The sequence below is a fragment of the Sapajus apella genome, unplaced genomic scaffold, assembly GCF_009761245.1.
Source record: "Sapajus apella isolate SASKATOON/1434 unplaced genomic scaffold, GSC_monkey_1.0 scaffold5, whole genome shotgun sequence".
Taxonomy (NCBI): domain Eukaryota; kingdom Metazoa; phylum Chordata; class Mammalia; order Primates; family Cebidae; genus Sapajus; species Sapajus apella.
Window position 1 is genome coordinate 1,072,314 of NW_022436945.1, and position 17,116 is coordinate 1,089,429.

The 17,116-nt window shown below is 43.5% G+C and overlaps 1 protein-coding gene across 2 annotated transcripts in view; it reads right to left on the bottom strand.

The window, feature by feature from the left end:
• Positions 1-10,807, bottom strand: part of HS3ST1 (heparan sulfate-glucosamine 3-sulfotransferase 1) — a 36,136-nt gene extending 25,329 nt beyond the window's left edge. The window contains exon 1 of one of the 2 annotated variants that reach the window (XM_032272633.1): positions 10,637-10,807. The gene's annotated coding sequence lies outside the window, so the exon portion shown is untranslated. The remainder of the gene's footprint in view (positions 1-10,636) is intronic. The other variant, XM_032272627.1, reaches the window with a different exon arrangement.
• Between the last annotated feature and the right edge of the window lie 6,309 nt (positions 10,808-17,116).

Sequence of the window (17,116 nt, forward strand, 5' to 3'; positions counted from 1 at the left end):
CAAAATCAGGCTTACCAGCAAGAAAATTAATCATTACTATTAAGTGCTACATTATAGACACTTAACCACGTACCAGGCTCTCTAATGGGTGCTTTGCATACATTATGAAATGTGATTCTCACAACAAAAGTCCATAAGGAAATATAATTCCATTTTTCAGATAAGACGACCACGATTCAATGATGCAAAATCATTTCCCCAACACCAAATACTTCAAATAATACACTCCCCTTTGGATCAGGGAACATTCTCTTGTGCCCAGAGCTGCCATGAATGTCAAACTGCTTGGTGAATGGAGCTCTGGTCCCAAGAACTATCCTCCATCACAGAACGACTGGTGGCGATGCACCTATCAGCCCAGAAAAGATCCGTTCCCATGGTGCAGGCAGGTAGGGCTTAGGGACACAAGGAAGGCCAGGACACATCATGCAAATCATTAAAACCAAACCAAGCCCCCACACAGTGAGAGGACCACCACAGGCACCATGGCCTGTCCCTCCACAAAACGGCACTCGGGTCCCTTGTCTTCAGTATTCATCTGTGATGTTTGGCTGTTACAGAAACAGACTGGGGAGAAGGCACGTGGCTCACTGTTCCTATCATGCCCACATGCTTTCTCCTTGGAACACTACAGTTTTACATCGTCCTTCAAGGTCATGAGGCATTGTGTTGGGTCCTGAGAAGCTGGGAGGCAGGGAGAAGGAGTGGCACGTACCACTCTCAGTGGGCTGCCTGCACTGGGATTAACTCAGGGCTGCTGAAGACCACCCTGTCACAAAACATCAGTGGACTTCCATGCTCTTCAAATCCTTTTTTCTGCTTCTCATGATTTTTCTGTTCTTTTGCCTTGTGTTCTCTTCCCTTCTCTTACCGACTGTCCATCTCATCTTATCTCGCTGTTTCTCTTCCTCTCCCTTTACTTTGTCTGCATCTTCCCCTCACTGTTCCTTCCATATTTTGCTACATTGCTGCATCTCATTTGTTGGCCTAGAAAATGAATAATAGTGCTTACTTGAACTATATAAATTAAGATGAAAGAAACAAAGGGCAAAAGACTGAGACACTTTCCCATGAATATGATGCATAAAATTTAGTGGCCTGGTGCAGTGGCTAACGCCTGTAATCCTGGTATTTGGGAGGCCAAGGCAGGCGGATCATGATGTTGGGAGTTTGAAACCAGTTTGGCCAACACAGTGAAACCCCATCTCTACTAAAAAAACAAAACAAAACAAAAAAACCCAAGAAATTAGCCACGTGTGGTGGTGTGTGCTGGTAATCCCAGTTACTCAGGAGGCTGAGGCAGGAGAATCACGTGAACTCAGGAGGTGGAGGTTGCAGTGAGCTGAGATTGTGCCATTGCACTCCAGCCTGGAAGACAGTGCAAGACTCTGTCTCAAGCAAAAAAAAAAAAATTAGTTTGTGACACCACATGTTCTCACTCATAACTGGTAGTTAAACAATGAGAACAAGTGGACACAAGGAGGGGAACAACACACACACCAGGGCCAGCCAGGGGTGGGGGAAGAGGGGAGGAGTGCATTAGGACAGATAGCTAACGCATTCGGGGCTTGAAACCTAGAAGATGGGCTGATAGGTGCAGCAAACCACCATAGGACACATTTGCCTACATAGTAAACCTACACATTCTGCTCTTGCATCCCTGAACTAAAAGTAAAATAAAATACAATAAAATTCTTTTAAAAAGAAAAAATAGGGGCCTTCTAGTAAGAGAACATTTATGGTAGGGGCACATTTAATCCATTAAAAATATAATTTGGAAAAACACCTGTAGTTTGTGGTCTTTGTGAGGTGACACTGAGTTTGCAATCCAGAGGCCTTCCTCATGTTCCCTCATCATTAATGGCATCTTTAAAAAAAAAAAAAGTGGTGACTGTGAGCCAGACCCTGTATAAGTGCATGACATAACTTATTAATTGAATGCACATGAAATAAAATCTGTGCTGTAATTTTAATCCAGCCCATTTTGCAGATGTGGAGCCTGAGACGTCGAGCTGTGAGGTAGCTCACATCTTATGTCATGGCTGAAAAGTAACATAGCAGATTCTAACCAGATTTCTCCAGCTAGTTAAGCCTTCACACTAATCATAATGCTGTTATACCTTCTTTCTGGCCCACACTTCATGCAGACACCCTGCCAGTAAGCAGCTCAGGTTAAATGAAGGGTCACTGATATTACACACAACAGAAACCGGTTATTTTGGCATGAGCAATACCTCACTACTGAAGAAAGCATGAAACGGCATTGGAAAGTCCACATGCAACAAAATTCTTGTTAATTTAGTTTCCTATCAGTCTGTCCCCTGAAATGGAAACCCAACATTTTCATAGCCCTCCTCAGAATGACATGCTCCAGCAGCCGCAGGGGAGATCTGGGGCTCAATTTATTTATAATCTGTGTTCATCGGCTTGCGGGGAGCAGGTCTGAAAGGTTCTCTTAACAGTTTTATTAGCTTCTATTGCAGGAGCAATTTCAGGTGTGAGTTTCCAAAGCACAAAGTATCCCTTCAGTGTACTCAGTGGAACCCTGTGTGAGCCTAGCCTTTCTAATTCCAGCCCTACACTAATGAGCTTGGAGCAATATTTGTATTTCATAAGGTTCTGCCTTAGAAGACTGAACACTACCCTGGTGCCTCACAGGGTTGAAATACCTTCTTCCCGAAAGGTGTTAAGAATAATCTGGCTTATGCTTTGGTGACATAGGAAAGAATCGGGCTCACTTCTTCAATACTCAGAGTTCTGTTTTGGTCTATGCTTCCTTTGCTCCTTTTAAGCAAAGAAACAAGCTTGCCTTGATTTGATTGTTCTGTTGCTTAGCTCACCAAGGAATACAGCCCTTCTCTTTTGCCTTGGACCATACCCGCTGAACAAATCATTTCACCTTCAAGACTACACTGCTTTATCTTCCTATGGCACAAGAACTTTCAGAAAAGAATCTTTCAGAATTGCTACCAGAAATATAGGGATGCTAATAAAATACAGGATGTCCAGTTAAATTGAAATGTTATATAAACATGACATATTTCTTACTATTTAGTATCTAAGACATACCTATACTAAAACATTATTTGTTGTTTGTCTGAAATTCAAATCGAATTAGGTGTTCTGTATTTTTATTTGCTAAATCTGACAACTCTACACAAGAGAAAACATACTGAGCATCGTGCTAGGTGCTACATATTGGCCATCTCCCTCAATCCTCATTAGAGTGTGGAAAAAACTAAGGCCCAGAAAAATTGTCTATTGCTCAGAGTGACATACCAGTAAGAGCCAGGCCAGAAATTCAAACATATATGACTTCCAGAGTCATGTTCTTTCAACCACAAAAAATAGCTCCAAAATCTAATCTCAGAAATCTGTAACCAACACCCTCCCCTCCTTCCCAGCCAGGACACGGGGAAAGATCTGGTTTTAGAAGTAATTCAAATTAAGTGAAAGCCAGTTTTCCAGAGGAGGCTCCCAGCCCACTCTCATTCCCTGCCACACAAGTATGTATTTTTCAGAGCACAGCTAGGCAAGCATGCCTTTTCATTTCAGCTGCATCTGTAATCACCTTTCTCTCACTGTATTTTAACTGCTGATACAGAACTTTGATTTACCCTCCTAAACTAAAGAGTGAAGACATTTACATAAAACAACCTACTGCAGGGTGTACACGTACCTCATCTAAAGGAAATTCGACAAGACATAAAATGCTGAAATAGAAGTTCTTGAGGGATGAAAGGAGATGTGAATGTTGTACATCTAAATGTCTTTCTTTGCTTACGGAAAATATGGGCTACTCAATTCTCCAGGGATTTAAGAAATCTCCACCTTGAGCCATCTGTTCACAGAAGGTAGAGAATCATGCCCCTGGGTCCAGAGTCTGCCACCTTTACTCTGGGCATCTCTAAGAAAAGTTTCCTCATTTCTGGACCTCAGTTTCCTTAAATATCAAATGAACATGGCAAGAGCTCCCCTGCGGCTCTCACAGGACTGGGCACGAGAGACAGAGGAGGCAGTGGGTATCGTCACATTATGTGAGAGTAAGGAATTATCTACTACATTCTTTTCATGCCGGAATGCTTTTGCACGAGCAGACCAGGATCTATTCAGCAAGGAGCTTGTATTAATATGCCAGTTATTCAGCTGGACTGACCACATTGGGAATCCCCAAAATAGACAAATGAGTTTTCAACAACGGTTTGAGGGCTATGCAATTTGCACTATGTTTTCTCATTCTTCTTCGGCTGTTCTCCCCATGTCTCTCTCTTTTCTTAAATATTTCTTTCACCGTGAAGCTTTTCCTAACTCCCCCAGACAGAAATGCTGCCTGTTTCTTCTTTTCTGAGCAATATACTGTTCTAGAAGCTGGAGCAAACATACATGTCCAGGCCCCTGAGTGTGATAAAGTAAGCAAATAAGCCCATCAGGTAACAAGGTGACTCCAGGTAAACATACTTGCTACACAATTATGTTACTGAAGAAATTATTGCCACGAAAAAAAGAAATAGCGTGATGAAAGGGAAATATTCTTGGGATGGTCCATCTCATGAGACAGGCAGAGACTTGCTAATTTATCTGACTCCCATACTAAACTGTAAATTCATCAAGGACAAGAACTATTTCTTCATCTCCTGCACAACTGTCTTGTGAACAACAATCAATATCAAAGGTGGGGGCAGATTTGGGAGAAGGTGTACCAGAGTCTCCACGGGCACAGTACACTTTACACTTGAAACGCTTTAAAAAATATATACTTTTCATAATGAAAAATGAAATTTTATAATAAAAATGTCATTGCTAGATAAATTAAAGCCTCAAAAGTATTTCATGGATGATGGATGCAGACTTAAAGTAAGTTAATAAGCACAAATGTAGACTGTTCCTGGCACATAATAAATGACCAATTATTATGATGCAGCAGAATCCCTTGAACCCAGAAGGCAGAAGTTACAGTGAGCTGAGATCTTGCCACTGCACTCAAACCTGGGCAAAAAGAGTGAGACTCTGTCTCAAAACAGAAAACAAACAAACAAACAAACAAAAAACAGGTGGTGAACGTCAGAGTTCTGAGTATCAAAACTCAACAGTTAAGGCATCCCGACCACACTCCTCAATCACTTCAGTTGCCTAATCATTTAATCATTTGAGATCGTGTTTAATGTATTTCATGCTGCTCTATAATTTCCTTGCAGAGTAGTCCTTGGTTAGTTTTGTTCATCAATGTATTCTAGCACCTAATGCAATGTCAGGTACATGGCATACAATAAATGTGCTCAATAGTCAATTTTATTAAAATTGAAAGTATAGCCCAATATCAAATACTACCCCACAGATGATAGTCCCAGAATACAATCAAACTCCCACATAGAAAATATTTTATGTTGGACAATGAAACTTAACTTTGGGTTATGATGAGCCAGAGACTGAACTGCAGACTCCCTGGCCATTAGCCTAAGATTCCTCCCCAGTATGCTGATGTTTCCTAAAACCTTCCCCTAATTTTTATTTATTTTTTAGCACATCAGTATCTAACTAGGAGAGATTCTGCTTATCTGTCTTGCTTTTTGTCTGTCTCCTCCGCTGGAAGATAAGCACAAGGGCGAGGACTTCCATCTGCTTTGTTCCCTACTATGTCACCAGTGAACAGAACAATGTGCAGTACATGGCCGGAACTCAATAAACATGTGTTAAAGGAGTAAACGTGATTGCTGTAACCGTTTACAGAGATAGGAAGAAGCAGCATCCCGAACAGAGATTCGCTCTGTAAAGGTAAACGGTAACTAACTAGAGCACTGTCTGCACTCTGTGCCCCCTGCACTCTCGCCTTGACATTCTCAGTAAAGTACTCTCCTGAATCTCACATTCCAATCAAATTTCCCTTATGTCCCGGGTCACCGGAGGCCATACATTGGAGGCCTGTGTGACAGATATAAGGCTTACACATGGAAGTCTTTGGTTTGGCCCACATGATGTAATTTAGGAATGTGGAATTAGCTACTGGCACTTGAAAGTGGGTACATTCCACATAAAACTGTAAACTGACAGTCTACCTTGGGAAAAAATACAAAAACAAAAACAAAAAAAACATAACCAGATCTGGCAAGACCAGACCTGAAGTCCCACCTGAAGCCCCAAATCCTGTTCCCCTCAAGCTGTTACTTGCCTGGCTGCTGAAGTCATTAGAGTTTGCGACCCCTGCTGGAAAACTACCAAAAAGCATGTATTAGAGAAAAAGAAAGATGCCCACTGGGATCTATTTCTGTTATGTTCAGGCTATTGCTTGGAAGAATAATGTATTCATTTTTCTAGACCTCTTGTAGTAGCACATAACTATTGACAAACTACAGCCCAGTAGATATTATTCTAACGATCTGAAAAAGCTATAGACTTCATCCCCCATGGGTAGAGGAAGCTAAGGATGCTTCAGGCTGGAGACAGGACTGAAGATGAATGGGGAGAGGCTGTATATCAGCTGGTTGCAATTCTGGCTAAGCCAGAGAGAAAGGGAATTCGCTTGAAGTCTATGGATTGCCTCTAGGAATTGCTGAGAAGCTGAAAAGTCAGGATTGGAAAATGAGAAGGAATGAAAGAAACCTGGGCACCAGGGGCAGGTCAAGATGGTGTTGCAGAAGAGGCACCTCTGGGACCACACCTTGGGACATGCATGCTGCTGTGGATGCCTCTTGATCCATGAACCAAGGTGGTAAATAAACCCTCCAGTGTCCCTGTGTCCTTTAGCTAGTCTTTCAAGATTCCAGGCCCCAGATGGGATCATTCAACTAAGCCCTAGTTCAGGGCTGGGAGAGAGGGATAAGGAAAAAGAGGCCCATCTCCCACAACAACAACAAAAAATCCTTCTATGAAGGGAAGGTTTTGCTCCCTAAATAGGATATTTGGTTCCAACTGCTCAGAAGGGTTTTAAGTGATTCTGAAGAGAGAGGGCACTACAAGCACGAATGCAGAGTGAAATAAGAACATGCAGTCCTGAATTCTAGTCTGGAATCCTTTGTACCTTTAGAAAATTAATTAAGTTTTTCGATCTGCAGATTCCAAATCCTTAAATTAGAAATGATGCCATCTGCTCTCCAGGGTTGCTGTGAAGATTCAGTCCAATCATTCATTCAATTATTCCAAACATATTTATTGAATGTCTACGTGCCAGGCAGACACTGAGTGAGGTTCTGGAGACGTGTTTGGGACACCTAAAATGCAGTTGGGAGCCAGTGCATTATGCTGATGAAAGATTTGGACAAGGGAGGCCCAGGTCATCTCATGACACTGCTCATGTTTTACTTTTCCCCAATGGAGTCACTCCCCATTTATGACTTTTCTTTGTTTTTTTTTTTTTTTTTTTTTTTATTAATCAACATCAGGGCCCTCTCTTCAGCCAGATTTTCTTAAGACATATACGGTGTAATCTGTTAAAAAGAAAAAAACCCCTAAAAATTGACTGCGATCCTGAAAACAAGAAACAAGTCATTCTGAGAAGCAGTGAGGCCCAGTGCTTGCAGCATTCAGGTGAAGTGATCATAAGAAGGCACTAGCCAATTAGATGACATCTCCCCCACTTAATGTTTAGCATATGTAATTTACTCAGACATATGCAAACTACAATTAAAATGAATATTAAAATAGGTCTATGATAAAAACTTAATTTTTTTGACTTTTTTACCCTTTACAACTGCACAAGTGTTTTATAATCAGCAAGATGCTTTTCGTATAGTTTCTCACTTTCTCATAATAACCCTTTCATCGCTATTTTCCAGAGGAAGAAACATAGGCTCAGGGAAGGACAAATTGTTTGCCCGAGGTCATGGGGCAAGAAGTTGGCTTTAAATCCATCTTGCACTCTCTTGCCTTCTGCCTTAAGAAAAGAGCAGCCTCAATGAAAGCACTAGATCACGTAGCGAGGTTGAACAGAAAAAATGGGGAATAGCTCTGATCTTTTCCAACACCAGCCGGAAAGTTACTGCATTTCCCTGGAAGCAGTTAAGAAGTTACTACCCTCCTGCAACAACCGTCTCTAACACAGCCTCTCAGGCTTAGAGTCAGGCCTGGAAACCTGGTGCCTGAGCACCCACCTAGGGCACAGGCTCAGTTTCATCAGGACGTCCAATACATCTTACTGTGCCTTCCTCCAAACCTTAGTCCCCATAGACAGACATGATTTAGCAACCATGGTGGGGACATGCCATCGTGGGTAGATGCCATGGTCTAGGAAAGGCAGTGTGCATGGATTGAGCAATTTGTACCACCCAGTACATCTTTCTAAGCTCCTTCCTAGTCAACATCAAGTTTCAATTCAAGGCAAGAAAAACTTCCATGTAGCTTTTCCCTTCAGAGGGCCCCCAGGACTTTTCCAGTAAAATAATTTCTTATTTTAATGAGAAAAGTATATGCTCCAACTTTTGGAGGGAGCCAGGGAGGGCCTGAGGCTTCATCCTAGGCATATTGACAGGAGAGTAAAGAGCCCCTCCTCAGATGCAGTATCAATGTACCACTTTCTCACCAGCTTCTCAGAACAAGAATCTTCCATCTTATAACTACAGAGCACTGTATACCCTGCGGCTTCACAGGGGATCTAGAAGCACAGCTGACTAAGCCTTACTAAGGAATCTTCATCTATGCTGCTGTTGTCATTAACTGCTTCCACTTAAGACTGCTTAGTCATGAATTTGTCCATCCCTGTCAAACTCGGCTGAAAGAGTTAGATGGGCTAACCCAAACCTGGAAAGACTCTTTTAGAAATTATTCTTTCTCTGCTTAGCTCTGGAGGAAACCTTATGTAACACAGTGGTCCATTTCAATGTTATTTCTGCAATCCTGTGGGGGAAAATCTAAGCTCTGGATATACAAAGGGAAGGGTAAGGCAAGGATTTGCAGCCAAGCGCGCGGCTCCTGGAATTTCAGTAGGTAACGCTTATTCTAATTGCACCCAATGTTACCCAATATTACCAGAAATGCAGAAAGCAAGAAAACAATCCAAACGCCATAGGATGTGCTTTGCTTTAGAAATCCAGGGAGGAAGAAGTTAGGTTATTTCTCCCTTCTTTTTTTTTTTTTTTTTTTTTTTTTTTAAGATGGAATTCCTGGAATTAACCCTTGAGTGGAAGGATTTCAACAAAATTAAATGAGATTTGCCTCCAAAACAATAACTTACAGGTGGGAATAAAGGAACCTGCCGGTGCCAGACTGCTGCCACAGCAGTCGCCGAGCACCCAGAGCCTGAGAGCCAGAGCGTGGGGACTCATCTGGGGACCCTCTTCCTGGGCTAGTTGTGGGAGGCTCAGCGGAGCCAGTGGTGGCGGGGTTTGCTACCCGGGCTAGGGCTGAGGGAGAAGAGGGAGGACTGGCTCTTTGGCTTCTAGGCCACTCTCCCCGCCATGCCTTGAGGCTGCTCCATGCTAGCAGGAGACTGCTTCTGGGAGCGCAGCGCAAAACAGTGGATTTGGAGTGGCCTCCCTAGAATCCTCCCAAAAACATCTTGGCACAAGTTGTAGATAAAAATAGCTCTGGATAACCTTGTGGGAAAGGAAGGAGCGAGACTCTCGCCAGGCGAGGCACGGGTACCACTGGCTCTGCAAAGGGGAGGTGGAGGGAGGGATGCAACCCTTGGCGGATGAGAGCTCCCTGAGTGTGTGAAGAATCGCTGGCTCTCAGGGGAGGGGATGAGATGGAGGACCTATAGCTCCAGCAAATAACTGTAGCGCCCAGCACACCCCATCCCGTGCCGGCACCTTGGCTCCAGCTTCTTCATCACATCATCCGCCTACGTTCTGGGTCTGCTCTCGGCTTTCCGGGACAGGCTGAGGCCAGAAGGAGGAGCAGCGCGAGGTCCGCTGCTTGGCTGGAAGAGCGCACCTAGCGAGGTTAGGCTCCCGAATAAGACCCTTCTTAGGAGCAGGGGGCAAGGGGCTCCAACCGCGCTCGTTCGCATCCCGCCATCCCTCACCTCCATCCGCTGCCACTACCCAAGAGCCCGGAAACAGAAACCGACAAGGAGATAAAAAAATCAGTGAAAAGTAACAAGAAAAAATCAAGAGCCCCATGTAATTGGCATTGGGGAAGAGCGGCTTACTTATTGTCAGGGCAGTCGCCTCAATCGCTCTCCTTGGGAGATGCCTGTCTCCAACCAAATGCAAAGGCAAATCCGACCAAGGCTTCAACACCCCAAAGGTTCCCTCGGCCGAGTTACTTTTGCAGACTGTGTCTCCGCCCCAGTTTCTGGCCCCAGGTGACACCCAGGCTCCGTAAAGCGCTGCACTCTCGCTGCCCCACAGGGTCCTAAGGTGAAGCTGCAGTCGCTGAACGGCCAGCAAGAGCTAACCTCCCGACTCTGCTGGAGGGAAAAACATTCAACCCATAAGAGTCAGAAATCTGGGTCCCAGTCCTTACAGATCAACTTGTCCAGAGCAGGGGTGCTAGGGTAGGAGGTGAGGAGGATGGGAAAATTCCCAGTCTCTTCTTCCTGGTTCCCTCTGCATCCACTCCACCTGCTCCAGCCCCGATTCTTCTTGGATTCTGCACTTGCCCGAAGTCCCGAAAGCCAGCCGAAAGAGCCTCGGAGGCCCCCACACCTACGTCCTGCCACTCTCCAGCCTGGCGGCCCCCACCCCGCGCGCGCAGCACTCACCTGAGCGGCGCCACCGTCCCGTCCGTCGGGCGCCCTAAATAGGCTCCTAGGTTGGGCCATGGGCAGCACTGCCTAGCACCCGCGGCGGGTGGAGCAAGTTTCGGGACGGCCCGGGTCAGGCGGGCGGCGAGAGGGCGCAGGCACCCACTGAGACCCAGCGGTGGTGGCAGCGGCTCCTAGCTGCCAGCGCGCCGAGGACCTCGCAGGCGGGCGTTTTGGTGCTCAATCCCGAAGAGGGGAGGAGCGGGAGGAGGAGCAGGAGCAGAAGGAGGGGACGGAGGAGGCCGGGCCCGGAGGGAGAGCGCGTAGGGCAGAGGAGGATCGCGAGCGCCCACTGCTGCCCGACGCACTCGGGTGCGGCCCCGAGTCCGGCCCGATGGGTGCCGGGGGCTCCTCTCTGCGCTCAATGGCTCGGCGCAGCCCGGCCTGGCACGCAGCTCCAGGGGCCTGTCAGGGAGTAGTCGGTCCCGCCCACTCGGTGCGGCGGCCCCTTGGGTTTCAGTCCGAGGGGAGGGACCAGCGCCCCGGGAGGGTGAGGCGGCTGGGTTGGGTGACTCCGCTGTCACTGGTCACTGCCAACCTGGGACGTCCCGTCTACTCCCTCATGCCTGCTTGGTCTGAGCCCGAGCCTACCTCTTCTTCCCTAAGTCGCCAGCTCCGCACTTGTACGCGGGACCTGTGCTCCTCCCACGTGCGTCTGCACCACGCGTGTTCCCTTCCTGGCAGGTGACCCACCTTAGGAGTTGGCGCTCCTCCTGCCTCCCTGGAAGCAGGCGGTGCCATCCTCTCCAGTTCGCTGTGCAGCCGGGCTGGGACCTGAGCGGCGGCCTGGGCCGGAATCCGCTCGAGGAGCCGGCTTCAGAGAGCGCCCTGTAGCCATTGAACACGCCTTCTCCTTGGGTTTTGCGTCGGAGAGAAATTTGCCAGGAGAGCGCGGATAATTCAGCTTTTTTTTTTTTTTTTTTTTTTTTTTTGGCTACTGCACTAGGATTGTAGGATTGCACACGTCAACTCTGAAATAAAAAGCAGGGTCTCCCTGCCCCGCCCCCCGTTCCGGAAGCTGGGAGGTTCTGTGGGAGACACCTGCACCCAATAATTCAATTTAAGATTTAAGGTTTGAGAGGCGTGGGGTTGGAATCGCCTTGGAGAAACCGGCTTGCCTGCTAACCTGAGCCAAAGCAAGTTTCCCTCAAGGGCAGGTCAGCAGTCATAACCCCCAAAATGCAAATGCACAACAAAGTAACTTCCTTTAAATGAGATTTCAATAGTTTCCATGTCTTCCATATTAGTAAATAAATATTTGGAAGAGTTCGAATTTGTGATTTATGCTTAAATATATTTTACCAACATTGTTCAATTTAAAAATCTTTTCCCATCTAAGAGAATGTTCCTGTAGGAAATTGGCTCCTTAAGTCATACACAGATTACACTCGCACTTTGACAAAGCAAAGCAGTGTCTTTTTGATAAAGCCAGAAGCATCCTGGAAGCTGAGACCTAACTGTGCTTTTGGAAAATAAGCTTTTAGGAGTTGAATGACCTTGTCTACTTCTTTGAGTTGGAATAATATTGGCATGTCTATTTTAGTTAAAAAATAAAATAAAAATTCTAAAAAGTGACTTTAAAGCTTCACTTTGAAAGCCTTAGCATTTAAGCTAACATTCGATTTAAAAGAAGTGCTTTTCTCCCCCATTCTATGAAGCTGTGTAAAATCATGTATGAGGTTGTGTGGGTCAAATGGAAGTCTAAGATAAAGCTCTGCCAATTACTGGTGTCTTTAAGCTTCCACCAGCAGCCAAGCACAGTGCAGATCATGAGTTCTTCAAAATACGGAGTGGTTTTGATGCTCTAAGTTGGTACGATTACTTTTTCTAAAGAGTTCAAAGTGCTTTGGTGCCATAGTATGAATTTCATTACCCATTGTGAGACACAAAGGGGTTTAGCAATGATTCTGTTTGCACCCTGTAAGCGAAAGGCAGGTTACTGACCTACTTAGTTCCCTACCACAAGACCTTGAAAGAAACTGGAACCCCAGGTCTCCAGCCCTGAGCCTTTGTTAGAAGCTTCCATTTGCAGGAAATGATTGCAGGCACATGTGGCAAGCTATAGGAATTTGAGGACCAGCATTCTAGTTTTCCTCATTTCTTTCTAAATCTGAGCAATCCTTCATTGATGAATAATCAATGTTCTTACATTCAGATAAATAAAACTATCAGCTGATGAGTTTGTTTTTGAATTTTGTTCTGACTTAGCTTTATATGTGTGTCAGGCACTTGTCATTTCTCCTAAATAGCTCTTCCTGAAGTCTTCCTGTCATGAGTTAGATTTCCTATCCTGAAGCTCGTACAGTACCAGGGCTTAGCTCTCTTGTAACAACACAAGCACTGTATTGAAACATCTATTTAGGGATCTGTCTTCCCGGGTAGATTGTAAATATCTTGAACTTGGGTATCATGATTTAATGGTGAATAGTGCATGGTCTCTGAATCCCAGAATCCTGCATGGTATCTGAAACACGCTATGCTCTCCAAAAATAAAAATAAAAATAAAAATAAAAAATGTAAATGGGACTTCCCTCAAGGAGTCTGGGTTTAAGTCAATCAAGTTTCCCTTTCAAAGCAGTGGGCATGACGATAGAGGCTTGTAGGAGACACAGTAGTAGTTGACTGGAGAAGTGGCTGTCGGTCATAGATGTGTGGCCCAAGACTCTTTTTCTCAGTGCCAACAACTGAAAAATCAGAGGGTTTTAGTGGAAGATCTCTGTACTGTTAATATTCTAAGATCTCAAAGTCTTTATTGAGCATGTAGTATGTATTTAACACTATGCCAGTTACTAAGGAAAAGGTGAAAAATTAAGACATCTCCATTGCCTAGAGGGAGCATAAAATCTCAGCTCAAGGGAAAACAAGGCTAACACCCATAGGCTACCTTTACAGAAACTCACAGACATCAGTTAACACAGATGTAAACTGTCCTGACGAAGGTAAAGACTCAAGGAGTGAAAAGGGGTGAAATAGAAACAAAGGCAACTGACCTATGCGTGTGGACAATCATCAGTAATAATGCCAGCTAAAATGTATCTAAGGTGTATAGTGCCAGGTACTATGCAAAATGAGTCATATTAGCTGCACCTTTTGTTCACGTTGCAAATGGGGAAAGGGAGGTTTAGAAGAGTTTAGTGACTTGTTCAAGGTAACATACTAACAAGTGGTAGGGCTGATATTCACATAGGTCTCCACAGTGTGTCTTCTCAATCAATCTTAGACATCATTAGCCTAGACCTCCCTATTTTATGCTTGAGGTAGTTTATCAGGGCATTAAAGGAGAAAGCTACCCTTCCAGTAAAAACTAGACTCCTAGTCCGGGGCTCTATATAATTGAATAATTTGTTTGTGTTTGCTATTTAGGGGATTTTCCTCTTTTCCCCAAAAGATATGATATGAGAGGGAGGTCAGGAAAAGGGGAGAGAGAGAAAAAGAGAGAACTTCCTTCTTCTGAAGATATTCAGAATCCACAGTAGTCTACCTGCCCAGACTCAATGGGGTTTTATTTGTAACCCCAGTCAATTGGGCTGCACTATATAGCTTCTCTTCCCATAATGGCTGTTTGAATCTTTCAGGTTAATAGCATGAATATTAAAGACTCCAATGGGATTCTTTGTCAGCAAAGGAAATTGGGATCAGGTTAAAAATCCAATTTTAACAAACTTTCCAAGTCCTGATTTAGATGATGCACTAATGGCTCTTAATGCTGAATCATCTTAAAAGTCAAATGTATTTTTAAAAGGGAAGCTTGCTGGGTATTGTTTAATTGCACATTGTACATTCCTGTCTTAGTAGAAAAAGATCATCTGTAAAACTGACGAGAACCGATAGCAAATCCCACTATCCACAGAGCCAGTTGGGTGGAGGGAAGGATTTTGGGTTTGAAAGATAATTTTCACTCGTTTGACCAAAACAAAGAGAGCGTGATTGCACTGTGTGAAAATGATATCCTCAAATAACTCCACTAATTTGATTGCGCTGAGGTCCAGAATTGTTTCTATTTCTTTTGATTTGCTAATTAGCTAGAGCAGTCTGCTAGTGAGCGGGGAAGTGAGGGTCATAGCCATAAAACATGGAGGATCCTGGTTGCTTCCAACTCAATTCACCCATCTTGTGCCTCCCCCACCAGCCTATCCCAACTCCCAATTTGTCTCTGTGTATGTAACAACAATCCATCAATCTACAACAAATGGACTGTTTTTTTGTTGTTGTTGTTTTTCTGAAAACAGGATTTTCAAGATTATTTACTTTAGGATGCCAAATTTGGCACATCTTGGCATATGTGGTTACAAGGTCCAGTTATGACTTTTATGATGTTTTCCTTTATGAATCCCCCTCCCTGCCTTGCCAAGTTAAAATTATATTTTATGACTACATTAGTATAAAGATGGATATATTTTCTTCTTTACTTAAATGTCTTCTTTAACCTAAAAGCTTATTTTATTTTCTGATTTTTAAAAGAAATTAAATCATTTTTGGGAAGCCCTCAAAGCACCATAAGCCCTGGGCAGAGTGCCTGAAACTTCTAATGGAGAGTTTGGCCCTGCGAAGATGATATTGCAGAGGAGGAATGCTTATTTAATTTAGGTAAAGTATACACGTTAAATGCAATTTCATAAAAAAGCTTGTAGTCTATTTGTTGTGTCGGATAAACAACTATAGACAAATAAAATATTGCTTTTATTTGTTATCCCGTGTTAAACTGTGGCTCAAATTACACATATCAGTGCTACAAAAATTGCAGTATTGCAGACTTGAAGTGGTACCATTGTTCAAATTACTAGGCCCCGCTGAGGGCTGGAATACCTTCAGGGCAATGGAAAATTGTGGCACTCTCTTTGATTTTAGGTTTTGGAACCAAAGCTGGTTGATTTTTCGATGAGCAGGTCTTGATGATTTTCTCTTTTAGGGCTTATTCAAGGATACTGGGAAGCTCACACTCTTCAGGAAAAAAATAAAAAGTTTTCTCTCCTGGCAGGCCCATCAGTTCAGTTGAATCAATATTTATTAGATATCTCCCATATAACAGCCTTTGTGCTAGGTACGTGGGTAGAGATTTATGAAGAAGAATGAAATTCAATCCCTTACTTAAAGGAGCTGATAGATGTGCATGAACAGAAAAATTACAATTCAATCTAATAATTCTCATGAGCCCCTAGTTCTGCCTGTAATAGGAAGGTCCAAGGAGCATTTGAACTGTGACTCTCAGACCCTTACTTCCTAATCTCAGCTTCAATCAGCACATGCTGTTTCTAGCATTCTCTCTTCTGCCTTGGAGTTCCCACTGAAGTCCTCTAGAGTATGTCCCTATTGTCCCTGAAAACTGATAGTGCTGGCTTTTTCTTTCAAAGTCTGGTTTTCATTCTAGATTTGAAGTAGCTCTAGTGCTGCAAGAAGTCTCTTAGACAATGATATAGTTCTCTTTCCATAGACTTTGGAACACTGTTCTTTTGAAAATGTTTACAACGACACTTATAAAAGCTGGCTATATATAGTAACCTGCTTTGTGGTGGCAATATGTATTCTGTAGAATGCTTTGAAGCTTAGGCAATTAGTTACTTTTTAAAAATTTAATTTAATATACTTTTTTAAGTTCCAGGATACATATATAGGACATGACATGAAGGTTTGTCACATAGGTAAATATGTGCCATGTGGTTTGCTGCACCTATTGATCCATCACCATGGTATTAAGCCCCACATGGATCAGCTATTTATCCTGAGGGTCTCCCTCCCTCCACCCTCTTGACAGGTCACATTGTGTGTTGTTCTCCTCCCCATGACCATGTGTTCTCATTGTTCAGCTCCCACTTAGAACTGAGAACATGTGGCATTTGGCTTTCTATTCCTGCGGTAGTTTGCTGAGGATAATGGCTTCCAGCTCCAACCACATCCCTGCAAAGAAGATGACCTTGCTCCTTTTTATGGCTGCATAGTATTCCACGGTATATGTACCAGCAATTAGTTCTTAATGAAAAAACAAAAAACAAAACAAAAACAAAACAAAAAAAACCCTTTCACATTTAAAATAATCAAGTTAGGATTTCTCAATATATGCACCATAATAATTATTATAAAGCAAGTTCTGTAAATTAATGAAAATAACTGTTTTGTGTAAACTTATAAAAATCTATTAGATGGAATGGGAAACAAGAAAGAGAAATGAAGAAGCAAATAAAAACATGGCATTTATTGAGTAGCTGTATGCTGGGAGATCTGAATATTTTCCGTTCCCCTAGTTTTATTTACAAAGAAGTAACTTCTTAAAGGTTGTATGTTCCAGCTTGTGACTAGCAGTGAAGATTTTGAAACAGGTCAAAGTCAAGTTCTATGCTTTCTTCCTGTCTCATGATAGAATTCTCCCCTCCATACTCTACCTGCAAGTATATACTTCATAAAACTAGAAAGAGGACTCCAGTATTTTTTATGTTATTTCTT